This window comes from Mirounga angustirostris, unplaced genomic scaffold, assembly GCF_029215605.1.
Source record: "Mirounga angustirostris isolate CCGP_5_RB_7025 unplaced genomic scaffold, mMirAng1.0.hap1 SCAF_1, whole genome shotgun sequence".
NCBI classification, from domain to species: Eukaryota; Metazoa; Chordata; class Mammalia; order Carnivora; family Phocidae; genus Mirounga; species Mirounga angustirostris.
Window position 1 is genome coordinate 129,388,537 of NW_026991709.1, and position 14,113 is coordinate 129,402,649.

General features: G+C 45.4%; 1 protein-coding gene across 20 annotated transcripts in view; it reads right to left on the reverse strand.

The window, feature by feature from the left end:
- Positions 1-5,411: 5,411 nt before the first annotated feature.
- The window catches only part of METTL6 (methyltransferase 6, tRNA N3-cytidine), a 47,819-nt gene continuing 39,117 nt past the window's right edge, over positions 5,412-14,113 (reverse strand). For 15 of the 20 annotated variants that reach the window (XR_010410660.1, XR_010410659.1, XR_010410662.1 and 12 more), the window contains 2 exons: positions 11,805-12,265; positions 5,412-9,343 (listed from right to left, as the gene is read on the reverse strand). The gene's annotated coding sequence lies outside the window, so the exon portion shown is untranslated. The remainder of the gene's footprint in view (positions 9,344-11,804; positions 12,266-14,113) is intronic. The other 5 variants (XR_010410663.1, XR_010410654.1, XR_010410644.1 and 2 more) reach the window with 1 other exon arrangement.

The following is a 14,113-nucleotide window of genomic DNA, read 5'->3' on the forward strand; positions in this document are numbered from 1 at the left end:
GACGTAGTGGAAAGGTAGGCCCAGCAGCACTTGCTACTGCATCAGCTGTGAGAGTGGGCAGGTCAGAGGCATCAAGAATGACTCTTGAGATTTTGCCTTGAGAAGAGCCTGAAGGACGCTACCATTTACTGAGCGAGGCAGGGAGGACTTGAGCAGGTTTGAAGTCAAGAAGTGTGTTTCTAGGGGCGCCTGGGTGGCTCAGTCATTAAGCGTCTGCCTTCGGCTCAGGTCATGATCCCAGGGTCCTGGGATCGAGCCCCACATCGGGCTCCCTGCTCAGTGGGAAGCCTGCTTCCCTCTCTCCCTCTCCCCTGCTTGTGTTCCTGCTCTCGCTATCTCTCTCTCTGCCAAATAAATAAATAAAATCTTTAAAAAAAAAAAAGAAGTGTGTTTCTAAACACCTAAGTCTGAGAGGCTAATAAACACTCAGTGGACAGCAGGATACACATCCCAAGGCCAGCCAACTGCAGGCAGATGGTATTTAAAGCCCAGGGACTGGATGGGTCCCTTAGGAAAGGGGGGGACACTGGAGGGAAGAGGCCCAGGACAAAGCTCCAGGCACACCAACACTTAGAGGTTGGGCCTTACAGGAGGGCCTAGGTAAGAGTGCTGCCCGCAGCTCATTCTTAGAAGAGCAACAACCACTACCACAAAAACCATCAGTCAGCTATTGAGGATTTTGGGGGGGCATATTTTTCTGATAAAATTGAAGATCATATAATGTGTAATTTGTAGATTAAGATTTTCACAACACAGGGGTGCGTGGGTGGCTCAGTCAGTTAAGCGTCCAGCTCTTGATCTCAGCTCGGGTCTTGATCTCGGGGTTGTGAGTTCAAGCCCCGTGTTGGGCTCCATGCTGCACCCATGGAGACTACTTTAAAAAAAAAAAAAGGATTTTCATAACACAGCCATAGACAGTATAATTTGACAAAAATATGTGAGGTGTTTGCTAATTTTCCCAGGTGTCTTTCACCCCCTTTGATGTTAGACTCATTCTCACTTGAAGTGTTTTTGGTCCTCGTCGTCCTTGGTTGTCTCCGATCTAACGCTGCCATTTCCTCATTTGTCAATGGCTTTGCAAATAAATGACCAGGGCAGGTCCCCAAAACTACTTTCCTATTCTTGAAATCTTGCCGATCTTGCAAGACTGACGGTTCCACTTTGCCATCAATTTTTATGTTATTTGCATTATATCTGCATTATGTTGTTGACATATGTCTCACAACTGTAGAGATAATGCTGGACAAAGACTTTGACCCAATGGCAAGGGGCAGAAGCTTGGTATTGAAAGGACTGCTGTGCAGTCAGGTTTGGGGTGATTAGTTTTGTGTCATGGCGATGTTAGCTGCCTATCGCGGAGACCACTCATGGTTCAATGAGTCCATTCTCCAGTTGTTGAAGCACTTCACTCAACAGCGTTTTCCTACCTACCACTGGCTAGGCATGGCTCTGTTGACTGAGTGAGCAGCAGGAATATGTCATTTCAGGCCTGTCCCACAAAAGCTTCCCTGCTGGGCTTCCTTATGTTCTTTCCTCTTCTGTGGCTGAATGCAGATGACAGTGAAGCTGAAGAAGAGCCGATCCAGGAGGTGGAGAGAACCTAGATCCCCAAGAGGCTGCATGGAGGAGAGCGTTCCCACCAACCTGAGCACCCTGAATTGTTGTTGCCTAAGCTACAGATGACATGCCATTGTGTTTAGCCATTTAAGCCTTGGGTCTATTTGTTACTGTGGTGTAGCCTATCCTAAATGATGCACTGTTCCATCTAACTTCGAGAATGGGGTAATGAATACCCCATCTTGAGGAGCCCCTTATACATTTGCACAACAGCCTTAGCTGGTACTGGGCAAGTTTCCGTGGACAAGCTGAGAAACATGGGTGGTTGCTAGCCCACGTCAGAGAAGTAGTGATGGACCAGACAACCTAACCTAATGGCTAATGAGTCACTGTCCAAGCATACTACATCCCCTTGGGCTTGATTCTTGGCTCTGTCCTTTCCAACATCTATAGTAATGACTCAGATGAAAATAGAGAAGGCATGCTTCTCAAACTTGCAGAGAACATGATGCTGGCAGGGTACCCTGGATTGCACAATCCTGATCTCGGCACTAAGTTTTCATTATGTTGTGGTATCATGACAACCACAGAGAAAATAATTGACAAAGACTTTGATCCAAAGGGCAGGGGCAGGAGCTTGGCTTTTATAAGAAGGGTCAGTGAGTGAAATAGAACATAGTGAAATTCACTGGAGCTAAATATCAGGGCATGAACTGAGTCTGAAATAAACTAGAGCAAGATGGAGAAGACGTGGCTTAAGACATCACATTTTTATAAAAGATTTAGATGTTTTAGGCTGCATTACCAAAAGTATTGTGTCTAGAATGAAAAGGTAATAATCCCATTTTTTCCTCCACCAGTGGAGACTGTCCTGGAGTTTTTTAGTCAAATGCTACACTAGACATAAAATATGTTCAGAGGAGAGCTCCCAGGCCTATGAAAGGGACAGGAATATGAATTTAGTCTTAGAAAAATTATTTTCTAGGGATGCCTGGCTCAGTCCATTAAGCAGCTGACTCTTGATTTCAGCTCAGGTCATGATCTCAGTCAGAGTTCCAGGATCAAGCCTCACACCGGGTTCTGTGCTCAGCAGGGAGTCTGCTTGAGGACTCTCTCTCCCTCTCCCTCTCCCTCTGACCCTCCCTGCACTCAAGAGCGCTCGCTCTCTCTCAAATAAATAAATAAATCTTTAAAAAAAAAAAGAAAAGAAAGAATTTTCTGTTTGTTAAGTCTGTCCAATTTTTAATTGAACTGGCGCAAGAGGTAGTAAGTTCCCTGTCTCTGGAGGTTTTCAATTAAGTTAGCTATATACAATTACTGATATTCAGTTATTTTTGACCTACATGAATAGCAATTTCATATGGTTCCACCTAACCTTTGGTGGAAATGGTGGGGGGAGGGAGTCAAGCAATTGATGGTATTTTTTTTTTTTTAAAGATTTTATTTATTTATTTGACAGAGAGAGACACAGCGAGAGAGGGAATACAAGCAGGGGGAGTGGGAGAGGGAGAAGCAGGCTTCCCGCCGAGCAGGGAGCCCGATGCGGGGCTCGATCCCAGGACCCTGGGATCACGACCTGAGCTGAAGGCAGACGCTTAACGACTGAGCCACCCAGGCGCCCCAACAATTGATGGTATTTTAAGAGCAAGTGACAGAAACACAGCTCAAACTGGCTTAAACAGAGGAAGAGAGGGGTGATAGTGCAGCGGGAGATGTATCAATTTATGTAACTTAAAAGTCCAAGGAAATTCTAGCTTCAAGTATGGCTGGATCTGGAGTCTATCTGCATCCCTCCACCTTGCCGTCCTTTGGGCTGGCTCTATTCCCAGACAGGCCTGCCCTTGTGCTGGACAGGTGTGGGTTAAACCAGCTCCAGGTGTGGGTTAAACCAGCTGAACAACCCCAACCAGAGTCTCTCCTCACCAATAATTCCTGGGACTGACTCTTACTGAACTGACTTGGGTCACATGTCCATCCTTGAATCAGTAAATGAGGCTGGGTGTGTCAGGGGTGGAGAGGAGTGGAATTACGGATTGGCTTGGCCTTCATTACAAGCTGATCCTGGAGTCCAGATAAGGGGGGAGGGGGAGGGTGGTCAGCCACATAGCATAAAGTAAAGAAAGGGTAGGTTTCCAAAACAAACAAAAATACTGAGGTGCTATGGGCCAAACTGAATGATGAGAAGGATCAGCCGGGTGAAGAGCCAGGCAGAGAGGACAGCTGGTACTGATGGAGAAATGACCTAAGTGGGTTTGAGGAACAGAAAGAAGGCCAGGGTTTCAGTTACCTATTGCTGTAAAACCAAGCGCCGAAAATTAATAGCTTAAGGTAATAACCATTTTCTCTCTCTTGGTTCTCTGAAATGGCTGGACTCGCCTAAGCAGTTCTCTGCTCCATGTGATTTCAGCTGACTGCCTCACTCCCTAGCAGGCAGTCTGTGCTGCAGGCCAGGGGCTCATCAGCGACTATGGCCCAGAACTACTCCTCCGCATGGCTTCTCCTTGGGGCCTTTGTTTTCTCACAGCATGGTGGCTGGATTCCAAGAAAGGAAGCAGAAGTTGCCAATCTTCCCAAGGCCTCAGCTCAGAAGTCCTAGAACATCAATTTTACCACATTCCATTGGCCAAAGTCGTCACAGGGCCAGCATATTCAAGGAGTCTGACATTAGTATACAGCGACAAGAAGGAGCTGATGGCAGCCATCCTGGGGGACTATCTTTCCCAGCCAGTGTGACTAGGACATAGTGAAGGGCAGCGTGGTGTGTGATGGAGTCGGAAAGGTAGCAAGGGACTGGATCAGGGTCAGCAAACTGACCCACACACCAAATCCAGCCCATTGCCTGATTTTGTAAATAAAGTTTTATTGGAACCCAGCCACATTTATCTGTTTATCATATTGTAGATGGCTACTATCTTGTTACAACAGCAGAGCTGAGTGGTTGCCACACAGATCATATGGCTCAAAAGCCTAAAAGATGTACTATCTAGGCTTTTACAGAAAAGTTTGCCAGCCCCTGGGCTAAGTCATGGGTGCCTTAGAAGTCTTGTTAAGGAGTTCGAATTTACTCTGAGTGACGGGAAGCCACTAGATGGTTTTAAACCAGTGAGCCATGTTCTCTGACCTCCATTTTTAAGAGCTCTGCTCTGGGAATGGATTAGGGGAAGACAGAAGTGAAAGCAGGGAGACCAGAAGCAGGCTATGGCAGTCATCCAGATGAGAGATGGACAAGTAGAAAACCGAGAGTAGATGAATTTGGCACATGTACTGAGGAGAGGAAGCCCACAGGACTTGCTGAGCCACCAGATATGGAGATGAGAGAGAGAAATCAAACATGACTTCTAAGTTTTTGGCTTGAGCAACTGGGTTCATGGTGGTCCTATTACATGAAAAGAGAAAGACTTAGGGAAGAGAGGGTTAAGGGGTAAAAGCATCAAGAGTTTCATTTTTGCCGGCACCTGGGTGGCTCAGTTGGTTAAGCATCTGCCTTCAGTTCAGGTAATGATCCCAGGGATTGAGTCCCACGTCAGGTTCCCTGCTGAGCAGGGAGCCTTCTTCTACCTCTGCCCCCCACTACTGCTTGCTCTCACTCTCTAATGCTTTCTCTCTCTCAAATAAATAAATAAAATCAGTGGAGGGGCGCCTGGGTGGCTCAGATGGTTAAGCGTCTGCCTTCGGCTCAGGTCATGATCCCAGGGTCCTGGGATCGAGTCCCGCATCAGGCTCCCTGCTCCTTGGGAGCCTGCTTCTCCCTCTGTTTCTCTCTCTCTCTCTATCATGAATAAATAAATAAAATCTTAAAAAAAAAAAAAAAAATCAGTGGAGACAGCAAATATAGAGAGACCTTTTTTGAGAAGTTTTGCGGCAAAATGAATGAGTCAAAGCCACGGATGTCCATTGCAGGCTCATGACCTTTAAAGTCCCTTTCAATACTGAGAATCTCTGACTCCATGAAGCACCTATGTGTCAGCTTACTCCTTGTCTGCAGTGCTGATGAGAAATGTCTTCCTGAAGGCTCATAGGGAAGCTGGACAGAGCACAAAAGAAATGCGTACCTAGAGCTTCAAGAAAAAACAAAACAAAGAAAGCTTGCAGCCTCCCAGAGGCAAGTGTAGGTTTTCAAATGGTTTCTCCATGTTGTAGGAAGACCTGCAAACCCATCAAGCCAGCAGTTTCATTTCTGCTGGGTGTGCACACAAGCTCTTCCTTCCACACTTGCCCAAGGAAACTCATTCATGCCAACTTCTGAAATTTGCTGCCAAATATAAATGTGTGACCCAAAGAATAAGCAGATTTCTGGAATGAGGACACAAATGCGTCTTGTAGAAGGATACATGGTATCATTTTTGTTTCAAAAATGTGTTACTTTTGGGGCGCCTGGGTGGCTCAGTCGCTAAGCATCTGCCTTCTCAGGCAGATCAGGACCTGCTCAGGTCATGATCCTGGGGTCCTGGGATCGAGCCCCGCATCGGACTCCCTGCTCTGCGGGGAGCCTGCTTCTCCCTCTCCCACTCCCCCTGCTTGTGTTCCCTCTCTCGCTGTGTTTCTCTGTCAAATAAATAAATAAAATCTTTAAAAAAAAATGTGTTACTTTTTTCTGGAAAACAGTTTCTCATGACAGATACCTATGACAAAACATACTCGTGCACATAGAATCTACTGTGATTTAAAAAATATATATTTTTAAAAGTCTATTTAGGGGCGCCTGGGTGGCTCAGTTGGTTAAGCGACTGCCTTCGGCTCAGGTCATGATCCTGGAGTCCCCGGATCGAGTCCCACATTGGGCTCCCTGCTTAGCAGGAAGTCTGCTTCTCCCTCTGACCCTCTTACCTCTCATGCTAGCTCTCATTCTCTCTCACTCAAATAAATAAAAAATAATAATAAAAAAATAAAAAATAAAAAAAAGTCTATTTAATCACAGGCTGTAAGGGAGACATGGAGATAATTTTGTATCTAATTCCATTCCCTGATGGTCTTAAAAGACACCATCTGACCCCAAAGACTGGGCTCTGAACCATTTGCTATTCTATTTTATAGAGGTACAGGCTGGCCCGTTAGGTTGCCTGTCTTCCTGGATCTATAAAAAGGTGTATCTACAATCGTAACAGAGGCCATATTTCTGTCTTTGCCCATGAACTAGTTTAGAATCCCAGATTTACTCCTTTTGAAGCTGTACAATCCGAGTCTTTAACCTCTGGGAGCCATGATTGTCTTATTTGTCAAGTGGTGATAATAGATCTACTTTGCTGTTGTGTATTAAATAAGCTAATGTAAAAAAAGGTCTGTGTACCTATTCTGAGTATAACAAATAGTACCTATCATGAAGAGTAATATCTAGGAGTATACCCAATCCTTATTTCAAAGGCCAACCTATATCATGAACCACCAAGAAGAGTCCCAGATCCCCTGGGTTATCCTATTCCATGATCCAGATTGTCTCTCTGTTTAGAATGACCTTGATGCTTTGGGAATCCCATAGTTAGCAATTCGCAGCCTGACTTTCAATGTTCCCGAAGCCTCAGATTGCACAGGAGCAGAAAGGTTCTATCCCCAAGCCCTACACACCTTTGAGTCAGCTTCCTTGAAGACTCTGACGAAGGGAGACAACGGTCCTGGGGATGATCATCTTTTTCATCTGACTTTAGCTGGTAAAACCCATCTACATAGAAACACACAGGCTTTGGGTGACAAGGCACTCCAGTGAAAGGGTCCCTTGCGTTGGCCCTGACCTGACTGCACGGATGCCGGCTGTCTTTGATCATCCCCTCTTCTTGGACTTGAAGAAACAGCTGTAGAGGTTATGTCAGGTCTTAGGGATATTTCCATTTCAGTATATTTTGTTTTTGTTTCTTGAGGGGTTGATGAGGAGGATAGCTTTCCATTACAATTCATGAATAGTAGCTGATGCTCTCTGTGCTCCCAACTGCCAGCCCCTCTGGGATTCCAGCTGCGGCCAGGGTGGACATTCTCCACACACACAGGCAGTGCCCACCTCAAGTGCTGGTGGAGCCCCTCAACTTCTTCACTGCAGGGTTCGTTTCAAGCTTCGGTAGTCCCCTTCGCCCTTACACAGGCAGCCCCAAGTAGAGGGGGCAGTTAATACTCCCAGGGCGGCCCTCAACCACTGGAGGGATGGAAACTCAGTAGAACGAGGCCCCAGTCTCTGGTTCTTCAGAGGCACAATTCTGGGGGGTATTCTCTACCAGTTCCTCAGAGGGCCACCAGGAAGAGTGAGCCCAGTCACCCACAGCAATAACCAGTGGATTAACACATCCCTCACTGGCTTCTTCCTCCTCTTACCTTCCTCAATCCCTCATTCCAGCATCCCGGGCTCCCCTCCCAAAAAGGCCACCTGGACCCAAGACCCAAGTCTCTCTGAGCTTTTGTTTTGCAGAGAACCTAAACTAAGACATGCATCAAGGAGCAGGATGGGAGTTTGTTTTTCTTTAACATAAAGAAAGTTAAAGGGGGCTCCTTTGCTGAATAATAAAAAGGGAAGCCGCCACTATTGGGAAGGGGAGCTGTCCTGGAAGCTGAGATGTAGGAGCTCAGTTCTGACCACTGGTAACAATGTTAATTAAGTCTTGGAGTTGACCGCTAATATAGGCCAGGATCTGTTGGGGGCTGGGGGAGGAATCGTCTGGCTGATTCTGGGTGTGGAAGTATTTCTTCTTCCCCGCAGTGCTGGGGGCTGGAGGCAGAATGTGTGAATAGGAAAAGGCTGGGGGTTGAGACAGAGACAAATAAATACCCAAAACAGAGCATGGAGGCCTGAGAAGCCTGAACCGAGGCTCCAGAGTCAGAGAACAAAGTGGGTAAAGCAGACTCGTGAAGTGAAAGTGGTCTAGATTAATTGCAGGGACCAAGGGTGAAGGCCAAGGTAAAAGCTTCTATTCCATCCCAACATTTGTGTGAGATGCCACCAGGGACCAATGCCCCTAATAACACCACAGCTCTAAGAACACCACCTTCCTTGGCTATGAGTCTATCTGTATGGGAGGAAATGAAGGGGAGGCAGGGATGAAAAGCAGTTGGGGCCAACAGAGATGCCTGAGTCCCAAGGGCATGATTTTAACCCACAGGAAAGGAAGTGTAAAAGAAAAGGTCGCCATGAGCAAAGGGGTATTTCCAAGAACAATCAACAAGAACGGAGAACTCAAACTATCACCTGCCTTCCTTCCTGCTGATTTTTTGAGGTTGCTTTTTCATTTGGATTTGTGGGTCTACTGAGACAATGCAGTGTTTCGGGAGAAAGAAATATTTTTCCAGGTGCTACAGCTGGACAGTTTTAGTTCCACAAGAAGGCTGAGTGGTCAAGCTACAAGTGTGAAAGTTGAACAGCAAATACTGTGGGATAAATCAGATTCTCTGTAATTGAGACAGATCATCGATGCGACACATGATGCGTCTAGAATAAGAATCTTGACAGTACTTCAAATGGTTGTATTATCCCAAAGGAGACAACCCCTATCCTATCCCCAATCAAACCCTACAAAACAAGTCCCCCCTGAGACTCTCCCAAGCTGTAGGTCTTCATCTGCAATGCCAGAATTTCTAGATGGCTGCTGGTGGCTGTAAGTCAATAATTCTCACAACCAGACAGACCTATTCCTGTAGATCATCACAGCTGTTCCTTTGTGAGGACAGGATGAAGTTTCCTGATAAAGGACATAACCTTTCATCTCAACTAAACTCTTGTTTCGATTCTTGGTCTCGGAATGGCTCTGCAATCAATGTTAATTTCGAACATGGCTGTCTGTGTGGACCATAGGGACGTAACCGCCAAGACCTAAAAATGAAACCCATCGAGTACATTAAAAAATTCCTCAGGATCATGTGAAAAATTAATTTTAAAAAAAGCAAGGAGCACAGAGATCAGTGTGCTTTCACAGAACAATTCAACATATACCTTTACATGTATTTTTTTATTTAAAAAAAATTTTTTTTAGATTTATTTATTTGAGAGAGAGAGACAGAGATAGTGAGAGAGAGGACAAGTGGGGAGGAGAGGGAGAAGCAGGCTCCCCGCAGAGCAGGGAGCACGATGTGGGGCTTGATCCCAGGACCCCGGGATCATGACCTGAGCCTAAAGCAGACGCTTAACCGACTGAGCCACCCAGGCGCTCTACATGTTTTTTTTTTTTAATTAGCAGTGGATGATTGCATGAAACTGTTCCCTCTTTACAACTAATCTGAAGTCTTTGGATAATTGTCAACAGCTGGATGCCTCTAGCCCCACGCTGTCCGCCTTTGGCTCCCAAGCACTTGAAAATGTAGCCACTCTGAATTGGGATGTGCTGTAAGTGTGAGACTCACATGAGCTTTTGAGGATTTAGCATGAAAAAAAGAATGTACTTAAAAAAAAAAAGATTGGGGTGCCTGGGTGGCTCAGTTGGTTAAGCGTCTGCCTTCGGCTCAGGTCATGATCCCAGGGTCCTGGCATTGAGTCCCGCACCGGGTTCCTTGCTCAGCGGGGAGTCAGCTTCTCCCTCTGCCTGCCACTTCCCCTGCTTGTGCTCTCTCTCTGACAAATAAATGAATAAAATCTTAAAAAAAAAAAAATGTAAAACATCTCATCAGTAAATTTATTATATCAATTACATGCTGAAATAATATTTTGACATATCAAGTTAAAGAAAATATTGAAATTAATTTCACCTATTCCTTTTTACATCCTACTGTGTCTACTAGAAAACTCAGAAGTACAGATGTGTGGCCCCCTTCTGTATTTCTCCTGGACAGTGTGGCTCTAGCCTGCATGGCAGGGGTGGGAGGGGGATGTGGCTGGAGGACAGTCTGTTAGAAGGGAGGTCAGGAGGCTTGTCTTGAAGCTCCTTTGCAAAGCAAGTGCAGTTTTCCCCTACAGCCCCTACACTGTGTGTTTGGAGAGGTTTATTTGTGGGGCTGCTGGAGGTTATCTGCAAGGGAAGGAGCCTTTCTATCCCATAGTAACCAGAAATTGTTTTTGCTGACATTTCCTTGCATTTGAGAAACACTGTGGCAGTGTATCTAACAGTTCTATTGTATAATTTACGTATCATAAAACTCATAGTTTGAGGGGTTTTACTACATTTACAGTTATGCAACCATCACCATACTCCAATTTTAGGACAATTCCATCATCCTGAGAACTTGTCTCATGCCCATTTAGATTCAATCCCTGTTCCCAGCCACCACTAGGTAACCACTGATCTGCTTTCTACATATGTAGTTTTGCCTTTTTTTTTTTTAGAAATTTCATATAAATGGGATCATAAAATAGGTGGTCTTTTTTGTCTAGCTTCCTTAGCATACTGTTTTTGAGGTTCATCCATGTTCACAGTGCTTCTCTTACTAACCCTGCCGCCCCCTTTTTTTTTTGCCTACTTTTAGAGGAAACACAAATGGGTGGCAGAAAATCTGGGGAAAATTCTTGGCTAGCTAAAAGCACGCTAAAAATTTCATGTCACTCTCTTCTGTTTTTAGAAGAAAACTGACTGTATTGGCAAAACAATATTCATTTCCCCATTTTACCTTCCTGTTCTTGTCTATAAATTTACAAAATTTACATGTTATTGTACTCATAGCAGAAAGACATGGCATTCTGCATTTTCTTTACCATCAAATACATTTTCTAAATAATGATGATAAATGTCCTCTCCGGAATCCACACACTCTCTCACCTGGAAACTGAGCAGATGTAACTGCTTTTTATGGAAGTTAACACCATGACAGTCATTCGTGTATTCAAAGAATTGCAAGTTTCTGTGGCTCTCTTTATACTGAAATCTAACCAGATGAATCTAACAGCCCTAAGATTTTGCAGTGCAAGTCCTGGTGTTTGTTTGATTAACAAACAGCTAAAGAGAAACACTCCAGAACTCAGTATTCTTTGTTAATAAGCAGGTACCAGAATAATGTGTATCTTCTGACACTGCGCCCCCTCAAATCACTGAAAAGTTTACCCATAATAATATGTGGACTTGGAAGAGTGGGTGGTGAGAATTTCTGATAAACACACTCTTAAAGGGGCGCCTGGGTGGCTCAGCCGGTTAAGTGTCTGCCTTCGGCTCAGGTCATGATCCCAGGGTCCTGGGATCGAGCCCCACATTGGGCTCTCTGCTCAGCAGAGCCTGCTTCTCCCTCTCCCACTCCCCCTGCTCGTGTTCCCTCTCTCACTGTGTCTCTCTCTCTCAAATAAATAAATAAAATCTTTTAAAAAAATAAATAAATATAAATAAACACACTCTTAAAGACTGAATCACACGTACCTTGCTACAGGAACCACCCGTGAAGATCACAGACTGTGACAAGTTTGGGGGTGGGGGGTAGAAGTTGAAAGTCCAGGTTCTTTCAATCACATTTTTAATCAAAGTCAAAGTGAAACTGTGTTTCGTCTTCTTTGGCTTACTGCGGCCAGGTGTGTTGAACTCGCCCATCCTGCTGCAGCATTGTCAGCCGGCAATCCTTCAGCACACTGGCTTCCTCAGGCACCCATGTCTGCATGCTTGCGGGCTTTTTCTGCCGCGGGCAGCGTGCTGGGCCCACAGCCAAGAATGGCCAGGAGTGCTGGGGAGTTGCACCCCCAGGACAGCCCTCAAGAGATCAGGATAAGGGGTGCCGGGGTAGTTCTATCGGTTAGGCGGCCAACTCTTGATTTCAGCTCAGGTCTTGTTCTCAGGGTCATGGGTTCAAGCCCCACGTTGGACTCCACGCTCGGCATGGAAGCCTACTTAAAAAATAACAAATAACAAAAAATAAATAAATTCACATTTAAGGGGCAACCCCTTCGGGTCCCCTCCCTCTTTGGGAGCTCTGTACTATTACTCAATAAACTTTGCTTTGCTGCCCACCAAACAAAAAAAATAATAGAGAGAGATGAGGATAGATCCACCAGGCCCCTCAGCCATGCTGGGACAGTTGGAGGTGAGTTCTACACAGCCTCCCAGAGGGGTCCCGGCAGGACTGAGGCCCAGCTGCCCTCCAAGGTAACCTGCGCGTTTCTTCCTCCCCCAGCTCACTTCCCCACCTTCTCCCTCTGCTTCCTGGGATCACTTCCCAAATATACTACTTGCCCCAAATCCTTTGCCTCAGAGTCCACTTTTGAGGCAGTCCTACTAAAACATCTACTAAAATTTTAGGTAAGTATGGACTTTAAAGGGATTCTATTACTACTTTTTAACAATTTTCTGGGTCATTCTTAGGAGGACTCAGGGAAAAGTAACCAAAATAATGAGAGTTGTACCAAATAGTGGGTCTCTTCTCAAGTAGTCTCAGGTGAGGTACCGTGCCTCCCGAATGATACTATAAACACACTGTGGAGCTGGATACCATGTAACACTTCGCGCACATTAACTGCTTTCATTCTCACAACAACCCCATGGAATGAGTGCTGTTATTTTCCTCCTTTTACGAAGGAGGAAACTGGGAGATTCAAGTAATTACGTCCAAGTAACACAGCTAGAAAAGATGGAGTCAGGATTCCAGCCCAGGCAGCCTGGTTCCAGATTCCCAGAGAATAGCCTCTGACACAGCCCTGAGTGTGTGAGAAATGTTTGATAAATGCTTGCTTGAAAATAAATAAAATCTAAAAAAAAGCGGGGGTGTGCCTGGGTGACTCAGTCTGTTGAGGGTCCAACTCTTGATTTCAGCTTGGGTCCTGATTTCGGGGTTGTGGGATCAAGCCCCGCATCGGGCTCTGCACTAGGCACAGAGTCTTCTTATCCCTCACTCTCTGCTCCTTGCCCTGCTCTCTCTCTCAAATAAATAAATAAAATCTTTAAAAAAAAATGCTTGATCAGAGAATTACCACGTGTAGAGAAAGGAAAGAAGATGGTCTATTAACATCTTCAAATGTTTGAGGGCTTTGATCTGTAAACCCCTTTGGTGGTTTGGTGAAGTCCATGGAGTCTTTCCCAGAATAATTTTTTGTAAGTACATAAAAGAAAACACAGAGGACTACAGAGAAGAAACCAATGATATTGAAATGCATTTATCAAAATGCTACCCCAGATTGTGATGTAGCAATCTAGGCATTCATCCTATGGGGTGATCACACAACCAATGGCTGTAATCTCTGTCACTGGGTTCCACAGATGTGTCGAATCTCTTGTCATTAGACCGTGACAGGAAAGGGCTGAGGTGCCCTAGTGGCTGGGCTCAGGATAGAGGTCAATGGTTGGCTCCAGAAACCCGAACTATAAGACCTCTTCCCTCCAAACCCCTCTCCACCTTCATTAACTTTCTAAAACACAGGTTTGATAATATTTCTCACCAATTCTGAACCTCTCAGTGCCCACCCTCCATTGTCCCCAGAATAAAATCTAGGACGCCCAGGATGGCATTCAAGGCCTGTGTGATCTGAATCCAATAATTTACCATACTCACCACCGACAGGTGCCTCCCACGGTCTTTATACTGAGCCACTGTAAATTCCCTGCTTCCCCGAAGCACCCCGCACTTCCAGGGGCTCCCTGTTTCCTCTGTCGGGAATGGGTGACAGCCTGAAGGCAGAGTCCTTCCCCCTCAGCTTCTTTGCAAAGTCTCCTGTGATAGCCTCTCTCCCAGGTAAAATCAATCA